Raw genomic sequence first — 16,356 nt, forward strand, 5'->3', positions numbered from 1 at the left:
AATACATAAGTACAAAAATAAGTATATTTAAGTATATTTAAAACCAGATACTTTTAGACTTTTACTCAAGTAGTATTTTACTGGGTTACTTTCACTTTTACTTAAGTAATTTTCTATTAAAGTATCTTTATTTTTACTCAAATATGACAATAGGGTACTTTTTCCACCACTGCATGGATGTTTGTTTATGCTGTTGTCAAGCACACCTCCTCTTCCGTCTAGGTTTTATTTGTACTTTAGGCTACCGAAACTCACACGTAGTTTCTTAACTAGCATAACCTGTCACGTTTACTACTGCTCCCCCTCTCCGGAGCTCGACGTCCCCAGTTGTCTCATCATTACACACACCTGTCACCATTGTTACGCGCACCTGCGCCTAATGACACTCACCTGGACTCCATCACCTTCCTGATTACCTCCCCTATATCTGTCACTCCCCTTGGTTCTTTCCTCAGGCGTTATTGACTCTGTTTCTGTTTGTACTCTACTCGTGTTTCTTGTTTTGTTCATGTTCATTTATTTAGAAAATTCACTCCCTGTACTTGTTTCCCGATTATTAGCGTACACGTTTCATAACCAGTCCATGACGATCATTTCCAATGAAATACAGAGATGAGTTTATTTGGTTGAACATAGTCAATCAATCAATCACATTTATTTATAAAGCCCTTTTTACATCAGCAGATGTCAGAGTGCTATATAGAAACACAGCCTAAAACCCCAAACAAAAAGCAATGCATTTGTAGAAGCCCGGTGGCTAGGAAAAACTTCCTAGAAAGGCAGGAACCAAGGAAGAAACCTAGAGATCTGAGGGGTGACCAGTCCTCTTCTGGCTGTGCCAGGTGGGATAGTACATGGCCATTAAGACCAGATTGTTTTGAAGATTTTCAAATGTTCATAGTGACTCACTTCTGCTAAACTGACAGTCACAGAATGTACCATCTACATACATAAACTAATTTGCATGACCCCTAAATAATAGAGTGCAAGACATTCAAATGTGTAGACATTATAGTAAGTTATTGTTTTGGTCATATGTTATGCTAGATGTATGGTGTCATCAACACAGTAAATCCTGTCTTCTGTTGTTATAAGAACTCACAACAGAAATCATCCCAAATACAGTATGTGCAATGAGGAATACAATTGGCTTGATTCAATATGAGTTCCCTAAAACCAGAAGGGAGGACAGAGTTTGAAACACATTTTTGGAACTCCTTGGAACTATTTTGTGATCTACATCCAGCTAGCAAGTTTCTTGGGATGCTGTGTCATATCAGTCCAACCTGTGTAGAAGCTATAGGCGAGAGTCCACTCCAACTCAGCGATCCTCCTGGCTACAGACACATTAAACGGGCTCTGAAAATGGAGGCCTAAAATATATTTGTGTGCCGATCACTTTGAACTCTGTCCCTGTGAATCTTGGCAGGAAGTGACTATCATTGGTGTAAAATTACCGTTTTTGGTCCTTGTCCCAGCCTGCACTGTTGGAGAGAACAGAGGGGCAGAATGGCTCTCTGGGTCACTTCAACATGACAAGAGATTTAAAGAGATTGAACCCAGTGAACTTACTATTTCCTAGAGACGTATCCCTCTTTTATTTGGCTCTATAAACTCAAAAGAGCAAATGGAAGTTGCACATTTCATGTGGTTATGGCATTGCTGCATCAAGCATGAACAAAGGTCAGTAAGGGACGAATCCTAACTTCCACTCTGGTGAAATGTTCGCTTAGTCTCCTATTGATATCAATGCATGTGTTCTTTACACTTTAATTAAACATTTTGTACTGCGGGTTTATATTTTTTTTCCATACCTTTTTTAGCATTATGAAAAGCTACATTTGAATATTTTACTTGTTCAAATGGTAAGCATTGGACTAGAGATTCAGATCCTGGTATAATAAAACTAAAATCTGACTGGTACACAATCTATTGATAACAAATCATGTTCATTGAACCATCAAACTACACTAAGGCATTTCATCAAAGATACATAAATAGTTTTCCTTATTTATTTATTCCATAAATGATGGGATATAGCTAGAAAGATACATCTGGGATTGAGTTGTCAAATCTCAGGATTAAATTTTGTCCGTTGCGTATCTCAGCCCCCCCGCTCTCCCTTTTCGTATATCTGTAGCTACATCACAATGTTAAACGCTTTTGTCCCTCATCTCCTTGCTCTGAACAGCGTTTCTGGCCAATCACAAAACGTGTCAAACGGGGGCATTGGACTTGGTCTGCCATGTTCTCCCATGGCTGACTTTAATCCTATTACTGTCGGCCATGACGCATAGATCATGGCCTTTCATCCTTCCCCATTAGGGTCTATCGGCTGTGCTGTTGACTAGGGGGTGTTGGTGGAGCTTTAATGACATTGTAAGCTATTCACCCCATCCGTGTGTCATAACGTGTTATCCTCTGATTCAGTTATAACCCGCCGTTTGGATCGTAGGGCTGAATGGGTTTCGCTATTGGGGCGGTGGGGCATTTTCAATCTGTTTCTCAACATGTTAGTTTTGACTGAATTAACATTAACATTTCAAACTTGGTACGTGAGCTCTGTAACATTTTGAACATTTGAATGTTTAGATTGGCATGATAATGGAACTGCAGATTTAAAAGCAGTTGATATGAAATGAAGGAATCTAAAGGCCTGTGGAGGAAGGGAGATGCAGGCTGTCTAGTCGTGGTGGTTTGGTGTTCAAGCCAGTTCCTTACAGTTCCTGTCTTCTAGGTTGGAAATAGCTTTTTGATACATTGAACAATTGTGATACATTGGCCTCATTCTTTCCTGTTGGATTTTTTTTATTCAAAAGCAACCGGAATTAAATATTCGCAAATACCCAATTGTTTTCCCTGAGTTTCACTTATCTAGGCAAAGCGTTGGCACACACACAGCCTTCCACGGCTCTCAATAGCCACATTTGCGTGGACATTGACCAGAGTCAATTGCCTGTCAAATGCTATGCATGATTAGATACCAGTGGATATTGGGCCTAATGCAGGGAGCCTCCTATAGAGTCCGGACAGTGGGCACCCTCACCCTCCTCGCTCCCCCCCTTTTCTTGACCTTTTATCTCACCGCTCAGTTCAATGTTAACATCCAGCAGTGTCCAGTTGGCCAGCTCCTGCGCAAAATCGTTCCTTCCCTCTTTTCTCACCCTCGCCTCCTCTTGTGTGCTGTCCAGCTGGCTGTGACCTCTGACCCGGACAACCTCACTCCTGACCCTTGGACTCGTTCCCACGCCACACCCTTTTGTGTGGACCGCGCCATGGCAACGCCTCGGTCACTGCTGCCACGGTAACAGATGGACAGGGCCCTGGAAATAACTTCATTCAAGCCGCGGACAATCTGCCCAGGGGTACCCCACCCCACACACACCCCAAAGCCCCCCACACACTCCCTCCATCCCTGCACTCTGCGCCCACAATCCTTCGATTAATTCCGCTGCGGTACTTCTGGTTATGCTATTTAATAAAGTCATTACCATGGCAATCTCAGATTTATCCTGACATGTGCGCAGAAAATGTTCATAGAAATAAGAAGAGCATGTTGTCAATGCAGTAAGCCTCAAAAGGCACAAACAAGATACACAAATATCCTATTTCACAGTGCTGGTATTTATGGTAGGGAGTGGGAGTGGGAGTGGTAACTAACTTCATCAACTAACTTCATAATTATTAGCTAAACCACTTTTATTAGTCCTATTGTTCTTCTCACATTCTGCAAAGGGTAGCTTTAAGGAGAGATGTAAAGAGACAGATTGGAGCAATAGGAATTTGTATGCTGCTCCAAAACAAATGGAAAGAATAATAATATCATTAACATACCCAATAAGGTGCTTGCAGAACATTTTGTGAAAATTACTTATCACTAGTTTCATTTTTTTGACGTGACAAATTAAGTTGATTCTGGGGCAAATGTGTTAAATAAAACAGGGATGATGTTTAATTGTGTTGAATGGGCCTGTGACCATGTTGGTGTTGTGTTGTCAAAACACACACTTGTCCTTTAATAGAGCAGTCTGATCCTCAATGCCGTTTCACCTCCCACTCAGAGTACACAAACAAACACACAAAATGGCTCCTATTGAAACTGCCGAATACTCCCAAAAGCATCATATTTCAAAAATCTGTACAATTAGGTTTGAAAAGGTAAATCCCATAGGCTGCATCTACACAGGCAGCTCAATTCAGATTTTTTTTCTACTAATAGCTTTTTTTGAGCTGATCTGATTGGTCAAAAGACCAATTAATGACAAGAAGGTCAGATTTGGGATGCCTGTATGAACGCAGCCGTATAGGCCTACATGAAAACAACACTATTAAAAACAAAATGATCTCCTAGTCTTATAAGAACAGTTGGATTTTTTTTTTTTACATTTTCTAGCACTTTTATACAGGGAGAGGTTAGTTGGAAATTCAGCATAAGATTCAAAAGTGGGAGATGTTTTCAGCTCAGCCCAACAGACTGACTGATCAAGAGGCGCCAACGGCGACCCCAAAAGACGGACCATTGAAGCGAAATCACACAAGCGCAACCATTTATTCAATTTTGGATTTTGGATCCCTCTGTCCCGCATCTGCATCACTATCTTTCCCCCCCCACCCCACTTCTCCCCCTCTGCCTCTCGCCCAGTTCATTGTACCAAAGGAGATTTTCTTCATTGAGGCCCAGTCTCTTAGGTAACCCCAGTGCTGCATGAAATGAAGAGAGAGAGACAGAGAGCGAGAGAGCGAGAGAGAGAGAGAAAAAAAGAGAGAGAGGGGGGAGTGAAGGAAATTGAAAGACGGAAGGAAGAACAGGCAGAAAGGGTCGGAGAACGCAAGAGAGAAGGATGCAGGAGCAGAGAAGGCAAGAGTTAAGATGCTAAAGTAGGACAAGTGTGTCAGACATTGAACGCAACGCAGCTAAAACAATAACCTATCTGAGGGAAGAAGATAAAAAAATATTTCAGGATGAATTTCTACACCTTTGAGCAGCAGGGTTTTTATTTGTTATAACGTGTCAATGTTTTTAGGCCTCAGGTCGTATCTGAGGTCGTATCTGAGACACGGAGCCATGTCGTAGACCAGATGCAGCAGTTGGACTCTCGTTGGATTCCTTGCCGGGACAGTGGAACAACTTCACTGCTGCTTAACAGATTACTACCACTTTGAAGAAACTTCTCAAGATGAATGGGTAAAAATGGGTGACTAGCTTTTATTTTCCAGTCGTGGCTGATATTCAGGAAGGGAAATACACTTTATTGAACCTTCTAAACATCCTCTGTGGGGAAAAAATGTACTAAGTACTGTAAAAATCCAGATTTAGTTTTTGATATTTAAAAGAGGTTAATTTAACCAGATTTTAAATGAACCACTTTTTTTCTGTAATCAAATATTTAAGAAAAAGGGCATTTTCTGAATTCAAAAGAAAAACAAGTCTTCATTAGACTTTTAAATATGACTTTTTATAGTATCTACTCAATAGTATCTACTCAAACAAATAACTGTTAACATTAACTTTAAGATATGGATATGAAATACTTTATTTCTCTTTGTGGGGCGTACGGGGCTGCTCTTCAATTGTGAGCAGCACATGGAGCATCAATGAATGGCTGAGGCCTTTCGAAAGCGGCCCATATTATTCATTTTGACACAGCTCATATTGAAAGACAAATGTTGCATAGAGCAATTCAGTTTGGGGGGCTACTTTTGTTTCAACTTCTCACTTTTGTTTCCAGCTCTTACCTTGGCTGCTCATGTGTTAACACTCGGCTGCACTAAGTTATCATAGGGAGCTTTTGTCTCTTTGATCCGTGTGACCATGGGGAGCCCTTTTGTATGGGTCACATTGCTGCTGCCTTGGGGTGCTGCCCTGCAAAGTGACCCTGCGTTCATCATTGTGTCATGAACATACAGAAAGGGTGGTTGAGTTAGGGTTTCAGAGGCCTTAATTTCCCTATACGTTTCTCTGTACCCTATGTCTATCCAAACGTCTGCCCATCCATCCCTGCTATGTGCTGACCCAGGGGGTCCGGAGCTGATTGTCCAAACGCAATTCTTGTGTCTGCCTCCCTGAAACCAGGAGTTGTGGATGGACATCACGCCCCTGACCTCCAGAAATCTCCAGTAATGCAGACATGGAAGGGACAGAAGGAAACGTGTGGGTATAAATGCTCACCTTTAGCACACTGGGCTTTTTCCAAGAAATTATTTTTACTTCTACTATTCTCCAGCTTCTAAACGTGGCTCACGGTGGCGGTTAAGAGCCAGAACAAGAGGTTGAGTCTACTTGGAGGCTGAAGTCATTAGAGGGAGAAATGAATAGCATTTATAATGTTAAGTACTGTTGAATGTGTCCGGTTTGCACTTCAGTCCCTGTTTTCTAGGTTGCTTTTTCTTTCAAAGCTATTCACAAAAGGTCTCACAAGATGCACACTTCTAGCAGGAAAGGGGAGAGAGTGAGAGAAAATTAGATTGAATGAATGAAGTGAGGTGTGTGTGTTTGCATTTGCCTGTGTTTGGCAAGGTTCAGGGGTTAGGCTACGGAATAATAGGGAAAACGAGAGCGAAAGTAAAGCACTGTAAAGGATTTGGAGATTGTAGGGAGAGACGGGGCTTGGGGCGAGAGACTGGGATTATCAGGGAAGGAGGGATTTCGGAAGAGAAAGAAGGAGGAGAAAAGGGCAATAGGACATTTTTGGAGGGAAAGACAAGAGAACAAGGAAGAGAGAAATGTGTAAAGTACGAAGGGCCCAAACTGAGCGCAGAGAGAAAGGGAAGTACAAAATAAGTTGAGAAAAAAATTGCCAGGGAGGAAGTTCGAGCGAGACTCGGGAAATAGCTATAGAAAGGAAAGAGAAAGAGAGAGGGTGGAGAAAAGAGAGAGACAGAGAGATCAAGAGGGAGGCAGCATTAATATGCTAATGGACTGGGTGAATGCACAACAGGCCCACTGACCAGGCTAATCACTGGTGGACACACACTGGGGCTAATCCTTCACGCAGCTCCCTCGCACACACCTCCGTGCACACACTGATCACCCACTGCTGAACACACACGCACAACCCACCCACATGTACACTATTTGCACTGACCCACACAAATAACATCATTTGATGCTAATAATAGCAAAATAGCAAAAAGTCACAGGAACATATATGCGCAATGCACTCTCACTTTCACACACAAACAGCTGTTCAGACAATATCACCATGGTTATTTAGCTCTCTGAAGCCATGATTGGACTCTGTGGGCAGAATGTGTCCTCTGATGGGGTTTCTACCACTCGTTTTGTTAGGGTTTTCTCTTTATTCTGAGCTGGAGTCAATGAAACTACTGATATTTACTGAAGAGATTGGCTGCCATCTGTGTGTCTAACCCAGACTGAAGGAGTGGAGGTTTTGAGTGAGCACAGGGAAGTGATTCCAAACAATTCTTGTAATAAATGATGTGTACATCTTTATTAGCTATCATGTCACGTGTAATATCATGTCTTTCACTTAAATAAAAAAACGTTCAAATTAGTTGATGTGACTTTTCCCATTTTTTTCCCCTCAAGGTGATTAGTAGCTATATATGAATGGAAACTCAATGCTTTATATTAAGTAACTGTCTTTGTTATCCATCTCAAGAGTTGAGTTTAAAACCAAAAAAACTGTCACAGATATAACCTGACAAAGGTTAGGATTTAGGTATTGTATCTTGTATTGTATCTTGAGCGCTCAGTTGGTTACCCAGGGTAAGAACAAGTTACCCCTCAAGTCGAGTGGGGCTTAGAGGGGAGCAGTGGAGACAGCTGGTGGTTGATATTAGAGCAGCACCTCGGGGCAACCTAGCCCTACGCTGACATATGATCATGTCTCAGCTAAGCTAGGCTAATGCTAACTGTGCTCTGGCCAACTCTTATGTCTGGCAGCAATGACAACTACAACAATAGGAGTGTAGCCATAACAATAGCAACATCAATGGAAACTTACCACTCATTTAATTAGATTGGATGGGGATTAAAGTCCCCTCAAATCCACACCAGTCCCATCATATCTGGAAAACAAAAAACTGACCTAAGGTCAACGTCTCTACGGTCAACTTCAGTTAGTGCCACCCGGAAACCTTGGGACATCGATACCCTAAACCTTACCATAACCATAACCCTAACCTTAACCCTAACCTTAACCCTTAACTTTTTACAACGTTAAATGTTTTAGATTTCAACTACATTTTAAACATTTTAACTTTCAATTTCAACTTTCATCCCAAGGACCCCACTTGGACTTTTCAGTCAACTTCACCCTACTCTGTACCCTGGGCTGCTCTCTCCTCTCCCCATCTGGCTACAGCTGTAGACTTCAGAGAAACCATCTCCAAGTTCACCCCTTCCACTCGCTTCGGCCTCTTGGTGGTCTAAGAAAACACAGCACCAAGAGTCAGTAATATAAAAAAAATCACAGGTACAATACAATCCAACTGATTAATTCAGTGATTAAACCAAGACTTGCCTTCTAAAATACACATTTTGTTCACCTGACTTGTCACTTTTTAATGTCTTTACCTTGATGTACAGATAGGTGGTGGAGTTGGCTTTCACCGACAGTGGAAAGCTGTCAGAGGAGAGACTGCAACAGAAACACATTTCATTAGGGGATTGTTAATCATCAGATTCGTCTGTGGAAAATCTGTTAATGTCAAAGTTCTAAGTATGGTTTGTTTTCAGTTACCTGTGACAGTGAGGGAGAGGAGCTCACTCTCAGAAGAGAAGTCATGTGAAAAAACATAAATCTCATGAACACAGCTGTAGTTCCCTTGGTGGAAGCCATCTGCAGCGGGAAAGAGGAAGGCAGCAGAGTGATAGACAGCTGGCTAGGTCTGGGTTGTTTTGGAGTCAGGGTACGTGAGGAGGAAGGAGACACCCGGGTGCTGTGGCTGAGTGGAGCAGGTGCTGGTGAAGCTGTGGCCCCTGAACACCTCTAGAGTCCTTTGGTGGCCCCTGGAGACCCGTCCCATTGAGATGGTCATGGAGATATCAGGCTTAAGCGGGAGATCTATAAAAATAAAACACAAAAATAAAAACCTCTTTTAAAGGGGCAATCAGCAGTTGCTACATCCATGTTTTGACTTATAAGTTAATGCTATGTACCCTTTGATTCTTGAAGAGTATAACTTATAAATGCCTCCTGAGCTTAGTTATACTTTTGTATCCCATCAGAATCCAAAATATAAGCTTGTTTTACTCCAGTGTTTGTAAATAAGATAAATGTAAACAAACACTATATAGCCTCAAAACATGGTTAAACTAACATTTTGATATCATGGATGGTCAGTCCACGCATCCATAGCTCTCTATGAATTTGAAAGTGGTTACATTTCTCCAACCCCCATCCCTCGGCTTTTTTTTACAGAAACAGGGCTGGGAGTGGCTTTGTTATTGTTTCAACTGCTGATCGCCACTTTAACTCATTTCATCATATACTGTAGATATGACCATAACATCAGCATGTAACAGTGCTTGCCAGCCTCTCTTACAGGGCAACATCTGTGATGGGCCTATAGCGACTGAAATTACATGAAAATACAAAAGCATTGTGTGATACTTTGCATTGCTATTGAATTATTATTAGTTCATCTTTATTAAAGCAGCCATAAAAGTTCAACTGTGAGATGTGTGAAGGAAGTTGTATAAAAATCAGCAGAATATTATAACTCTAGTGTTACCTGAGCAGATCACCTTTAATGGAGTCACCAAAGTTGGCCCTGTGCCTCTTCCACAGTCCCTGAGCGCCGGCTCAGGTCCATTACAGTACACTTCAAACCCTTCAGTGCATTTTCCCAAGTAGTGTTGAAACAGTGGAGCCACAGTCCAGCTGTCTACACAAAAACATCAGCGACATCCTTCAATTTCCAGCCATATTTTACAGGCCACATATTCCTCTTTCCCTGTTGGTACCATTCCACTCTACCAACGCAGCGACTGCCTCCTCCCACCAGCCTCACATCATCAGACTCTGGAGAAAGAAGAGTACATACTATTTATTTATCTATTCTCAACAAGGTGCCACAGCCAAGCTCCCGACAGACGTCCTCTGCATCCTGCCAGTCAAAGTCAGCTTCACACCCTGACGTCCAGGACTGATTGGACTTCAGCTCCACTCTTCCAGAGCAGAAACCAGCTTCATCCACAAACTTGACAAAATCTGAACAAAAAGAGACGGTAGAACATTCAGTTTTGTTGATGGTACTAGTATTTTCAGCCCCCAAAATATGAATATTGAATATTAAATGAAAATCTAAAATATCCTAATTTTGTTTGATACAATCTTTAATACAACACATATCAATCTTACCTGAGCAGATGACATTAGCATAATTATGCTTATGCTCAAAGACACCATCTCCATGTGAGACTAATGTACACTGCTCAAGAGTAGAATCCTGACCTTAGCAATCAATACATGCTAGTTGGTATCCTCCACTTCCCTCCAAACTGAGGTCTGTAAGTTGCAGCTACAGCATTCCCACAGTCCATCTTTCTCCACACATTAGCTGCTTTCAAGCCACAATACAGTCCTCCAGTGTCCATAGAAAAACACCTCTGCTCTCCGAGCGCAGGAGCTGCTTCCATTCACCACCCTGAATGGGCCTAAACACCAGGTAGGAAAATACAAGGGTGAGGACAGATTATATGGCAGAATTATTTTGATTGTAACAGAAGTAGTGTCAGTGCTTTTGACATTGTAATAGCAGTTACTACAGAACAGTTCTTTAAAGCTGTAATCTCTGTTGATTGTTTTTCTACCAACCTGCTGGGCTGCCGATTTGAGCCTGTATATCTGAGAATAAAGATAAAAGAAGAAACATTAATTTAACATATCCCATAAAGTGATGGGAAACATATTAATATGTGTGTGTTTGTTTGTGCTTTTTAATCACACTAACTGTGAACTGCTCCAAAACTGCCATAAAAAAGCCAGACTACGGTTTGCAACTGCACATGGGGACAAAGATTGTACTTTTTGGAGAAATGTCCTCTGGTCTGATGAAACAGAAATATAACTGTTTGGCCATAATGACCATCGTTATGTTTGGAGGAAAAAGGGGGAGGCTTGCAAGCTGAAGAACACCATCCCAACCATGAAGCACGGGGGTGGCAGCATCATGTTGTGGGGGTGCTTTGCTGAAGGATGGACTGGTGCACTTAACAAAATAGATGGCATCATGAGGCAGAAAAATTATGTGGATATATTGAAGCAACATCTCAAGACATCAGTCAGGAAGTCAAAGCTTGGTCGCATATGGGTCTTCCAAATGGACAATGACCCCAAGCATACTTCCAAAGTTGTTGCAAAATGGCTTAAGGACAACAAAGTCAAGGTATTGGAGTGGCCATCACAAAGCCCTGACCTCAAAAAAAGCATATGCGAGCAAGGAGACCTACAAACCTGACTCAGTTACACCAGCTCTGTCAGGAGGAATGGGCCAAAATTCACACAACTTATTGTGGGAAGCTTGTGGAAGGCTTCCCGAAACGTTTGACCCAAGTTAAACAATTTAATGGCAATGCTACCAAATACTAATTGAGTGTATGTAAACTTCTGACCCACTGGGAATGTGATGAAAGAAATAAAAGCTGAAATAAATAATTCTCTCTACTATCATTCTGACATTTCACATTCTTAAAATAAAGTGGTGATCCTAACTGACCTAAGACAGGGATTTTTTACTGGGATTAAATGTCAGGAATTGTGAAAAACAGAGTTTAAATGTATTTGACTAAGGTGTATGTAAACTTACGACTTCAACTGTACATCTCCTTGACTACATGCACACTTGGGGGAGAGAGAGAGAGAGAGAGAGAGAGAGAGAGAGAGCGAGAGAGAAAGAGAATGAGGGGGAGGGAGGGAGAGGGAGAGAGAGAGAGGGGGGGCGGGGGAGAGTGAGAGAGAGCGAGAGCGAGAGAGAGAGGGGGGGTGGGGAGGGGGAGACTGTTAGGGAGGTAAAGAAAAGGAGAACAGAAAGGGGAAGGACATAGATAGACAGAGAGCAGAGAAAATAACAGAGGTGGCAAAAGAAGATAGAAAATATAAAATAACAAATGCTTTTCATCATAATAACATTATTTTATTCAAAATTCTCAGTTTAATGTCAGTTAAAATATGCAATGTGAAATCATTTACATCATTACTGTGTAAGTAGAGCTACGTCATGTCATGTACATAAAGAGAGAGAGTGTGTGTGTCTATGACTATGCATGTGTGTACATTTCAATGTGTGCTTGTGAGCGTCGCTACGTATGAAGTTTGTTTGTGTTCTAACTGGCAGTGGGTAATGGTATGTGCGTCAAATTGAGGGAAGTAGTGCATAAAAATATTGATTTTGGCATGTTATTACATCATTCATCAGAAAAGTTTTTACTCACCGGTTAAATTAATCACCATCGGTTAATCTAAAAAATGACATCCACCGGAAAAAGTTATTATGTTAACCGTTCAACATTTTATTACGCTAACCGGCAAGTTATTATATTAACCGGTTTTATTACATAAATGTGTTATTACAAATAGAAAGGTTCTAACATTAACCGGTGTTATTATTACATTAGCCATTGTAACAAGGCCTATTACCAGCACCAGAAGGATAAAACCCCTTCAGTCAACTATTAGGCCCAAAACAGTGCTCTCCTTGGGCCTGGAGCAGGGGGTCTAGATATTTTCACTAACTTTGAGGGGTCGTTCTTTAAAAGTGCTTTCCTCACCATCTTAAACAAGCATGCCCTTTCAAAAAATGTAGAACTAAGAACAGATATAGCCCTTGGTTCACTCCAGACTTGACTGCCCTTGACCAAAACAAAAACCCCCTGTGGCGTACTGCACTAGCTTCGAATAGTCCCCACGATATGCAACTTTTCAGGGAAGTCAGGAACCAATACACACAGTCAGTTAGGAAAGCAAAGGCTAGCTTTTTCAAACAGAAATTTGCATCCTGCAGCACTAATTCCAAAAGGTTTTGGGACATTGTAAAGTCCATGGAGAATAAGAGCACCTCCTCCCAGCTGTCCACTGCACTGAGGATAGGAAACACTGTCACCACTGATAAATCAATGATAATCGAGAATTTCAATAAGCATTTCTCTACGGCTGGCAATGCTTTCCACCTGGTCACCTCAACCCGGGACAACAGCTCTGCACGCCCCGCAGCAACTGGCTCAAGCCCCCCCGCTTCTCCTTCACCCAAATCCAGACAGCTGATGTTCTGAAAGAGCTGCATAATCTGGATCCCTACAAATCAGCTGGGCTAGACAATCTGGACCCTCTCTTCCTGAAATTATCCGCTGCCATTGTTGCAACCCCTATTACTAGTCTGTTCAACCTCTCTTTCGTATTGTCTGAGATTCCTAAAGATTGGAAAACTGCCGTGGTCATCCCCCTCTTCAAAGGGGGAGACACTCTTGACCCAAACTATTACAGACCTATATCCATCCTGCCCTGCTTTTCTAAAGTCTTCGAAAGCCAAGTGAACAAACAGATCACAAACCATTTCGAATCCCGCCATACAACACTCCTTCCGTGGCTTCCAACTGCTCTTAAATACAAGTAAAACGAAATGCCCGCATGACTAGCATCACAACTCTGGACGGTTCTGACTTAGAGTATGTGGACAACTATAAATACCTAGGTGTCTGGCTAGACTGTAAACTCTCCTTCCAGACTCACATTAAGCATCTCCAATCCAAAGTTAGATCTAGAATCGGCTTCCTATTTACGGGGTATGCTGCCAAACATACCCCGTAAAACTGACCATCCTACCGATCCTTGACTTCGGCGATGTCATTTACAAAATAGCCTCCAACACTCTACTCAGCAAATTGGATGCAGTCTATCACAGTGACATCCGTTTTGTCACCAAAGCCCCATAGACTACCCACCACTGTGACCTGTATGCTCTCGTTGGCTGGTCCTCGCTTCATATTCATCGCCAAACCTACTGGCTCCAGATCATCTATAAACATTTGCTAGGTAAACTCCGCCTTATCTCAGCTCACTGGTCACCATAGCAACTCCCACCGCGCTCCAGCACACGCTCCAGCAGGTATATTTCACTGGTCATCCCCAAAGCCAACAGCTCCTTTGGCCGCCTTTCCTCCCAGTTCTCTGCTGCCAATGACTGGAACAAATTGCAAAAATCACTGAAGTTGGAGACTTATATCTCCCTCACTAACTTTAAGCGTCAGCTGTCAGAGCAGCTTACCGATCGCTGCAGCTGTACACAGCCCATCCAACCAACTACCTACCTCATCCCCATATTTGTTTTTGTTTTTCTACTCTTTTGCACACTAGTATTTCTACTTGCACATCTTCATCTGCACATATATCACTCCAGTGTAAATTGCTAAATTGTAATTACTTCACCACTATTGGCCTATTTATTGCCTTACCTCCTTACTTAATTTGCACACACTGTATACAGGTTTTTCTATTGTGTTATTGACTGTACGTTTGTTTATCCCATGTGTAACTCTGTGTTGTTTTTGTCGCACTGCTTTGCTTTACTTGGCCAGGTCGCAGTTGTAAATGAGAACTTGTTCTCAACTAGCCTACCTGGTTAAATATAGGTGAAATAAATTAGCTGCAACTCTTGATAGCTTTTGTCTCCAGATAGTGCATGCAGGTTCAAAGATAGTAAGAAACTAAAGGCCTATAAATGACCAACATCAATAATGTTAATTATTATTTACGTCAATATCTATGTCATTACCTCGCATGCCCCTTGAAAGTCTACATTAGAGTATGCTGTGGTTTGGGAGAATGGCATAATAGAGCTTCATGTATCTCAGGTTAAGGTCTATGGAGTTTATTTGGCGTACTGTATGTAACCCATTGAAGGAGGCGCATCATGTTGGATCTAGCTCCATTTAATATTAAATTATTTTATATCATCACATTGAAACACAGCAATAAAAAATACAGCATGGAAATGCAATGCAAAGTACTGTGCACACACAGACAAACATGGCAGCGCGCGCACACATACACACACACACACACAGAGGAGGGTGGTGTCAAACAGTGTTGAGGTAAATACCACACCCTTTCATGTAAGAGCCTCAGTATGCAGCCATCTTGTGTCTATCTATCCTCAATCATAAGATGGCCGACACATGGATGTTTTTTCATATCCATACTGCTGAGTGGGGTGTAGGCCTATTACATTAACACATTATTTTCATTTAAAAAGGGGTTTTGTGTCACAACGACTTCAGGCTACTGAAAGAACTAGAACAGAGCCAGTGGATACTAGCTGAAACTCTTTGACCATAACTACAGTAACAAGCCTACAAGTCCAACCAAGTCATCTTTGGACACTCATTTTCTCTCCCCAATGAAAATGTGTTCCTGAATTCTTGCCCACTCCCACAGTGTATTCCGGTACTTTTGAAATGGAATAACCAAATCAAACCCTAATAAGAATCATAAAAGCGACAAACCATCAGTCCAATAGGCCTACAGTGAAGGATGAACAATATCACAGTGTCATCTATAGGTAGATTAACTCTTCTCATCCTTGTTAGAGAGGAATCACCTGATGAGTCATGACTTTTGGGTGTCTTTGTCGCTCCGTGGTAAAGTTTCCCCTAGGTACAGATCTAGGATCAGCTTCCCCTCCCCTACTCCTAACCTTAACCATTAGTGGGGAAAATGCAAAAACAAAAAAAGTTGCCTCTCATCACAAATCTTGGATCAGATTACTATACTCGCAATCCTAACATAAACAATGGGTGGTAAAATAAATATCTGACCATGTCATAGAGTTCTTTATTGTCAACAGAAAACGGGCATTTGGCAGATACACCAGGAAGTAAGAAGGACAAAGCAGAGGCCATAGCTTGTTTATCAGATAGTCTCAGGTCATGGAATCCATCTTGACACTTTGTTTCTCTGCATTTTGCAAAACAATCAGGAAATTCTGTGACATTATCTATTAGTCTTTAGGGTTACAAAATTTGATATGAAGTTATGTTTGTTATTTCACACATAAAGAAAACGCCATTTGGAACAATGACTTGTTCAAAACCTATTTTTATCTATTGGTATCTAGATAAACTTTATCTAAATTTTAAGTTCCTCGGTGTACACATCACAGACAAACTGAAAGGGTCTACCCACACAGACAGCGTGGTGAAGAAGGCGCAACAGTGCCTCTTCAACCTCAGGAGGCTGAAGAAATTTGGCTTATCATCTAAAACACTCACAAACTTTTACAGATGCACAATCGAGAGCATCCTGTCGGGCTGTATCACCGCAAGGTTTGGCAACTGCGCCGCCCTCAACCGCAAGGCTCTCCAGAAGGTAGTGCGGTCTGCACTGCATCACCAGG

The 16,356-nt window shown here is 41.8% G+C and overlaps 1 long non-coding RNA gene across 1 annotated transcript; it reads right to left on the bottom strand.

Annotated features, from left to right (window-relative positions):
- Window positions 1–5,140: 5,140 nt before the first annotated feature.
- Window positions 5,141–10,993, bottom strand: LOC106569950 (uncharacterized). Its single transcript, XR_006758885.1, has 5 exons — window positions 10,785–10,993; window positions 9,700–10,624; window positions 8,706–9,029; window positions 8,540–8,603; window positions 5,141–8,391 (listed from the first exon to the last, which is right to left on the bottom strand). It is a non-coding gene; the product is annotated as an uncharacterized lncRNA (long non-coding RNA).
- Between the last annotated feature and the right edge of the window lie 5,363 nt (window positions 10,994–16,356).

This window comes from Salmo salar, chromosome ssa14 (genome assembly GCF_905237065.1).
Source record: "Salmo salar chromosome ssa14, Ssal_v3.1, whole genome shotgun sequence".
Lineage (NCBI taxonomy): Eukaryota > Metazoa > Chordata > Actinopteri > Salmoniformes > Salmonidae > Salmo > Salmo salar.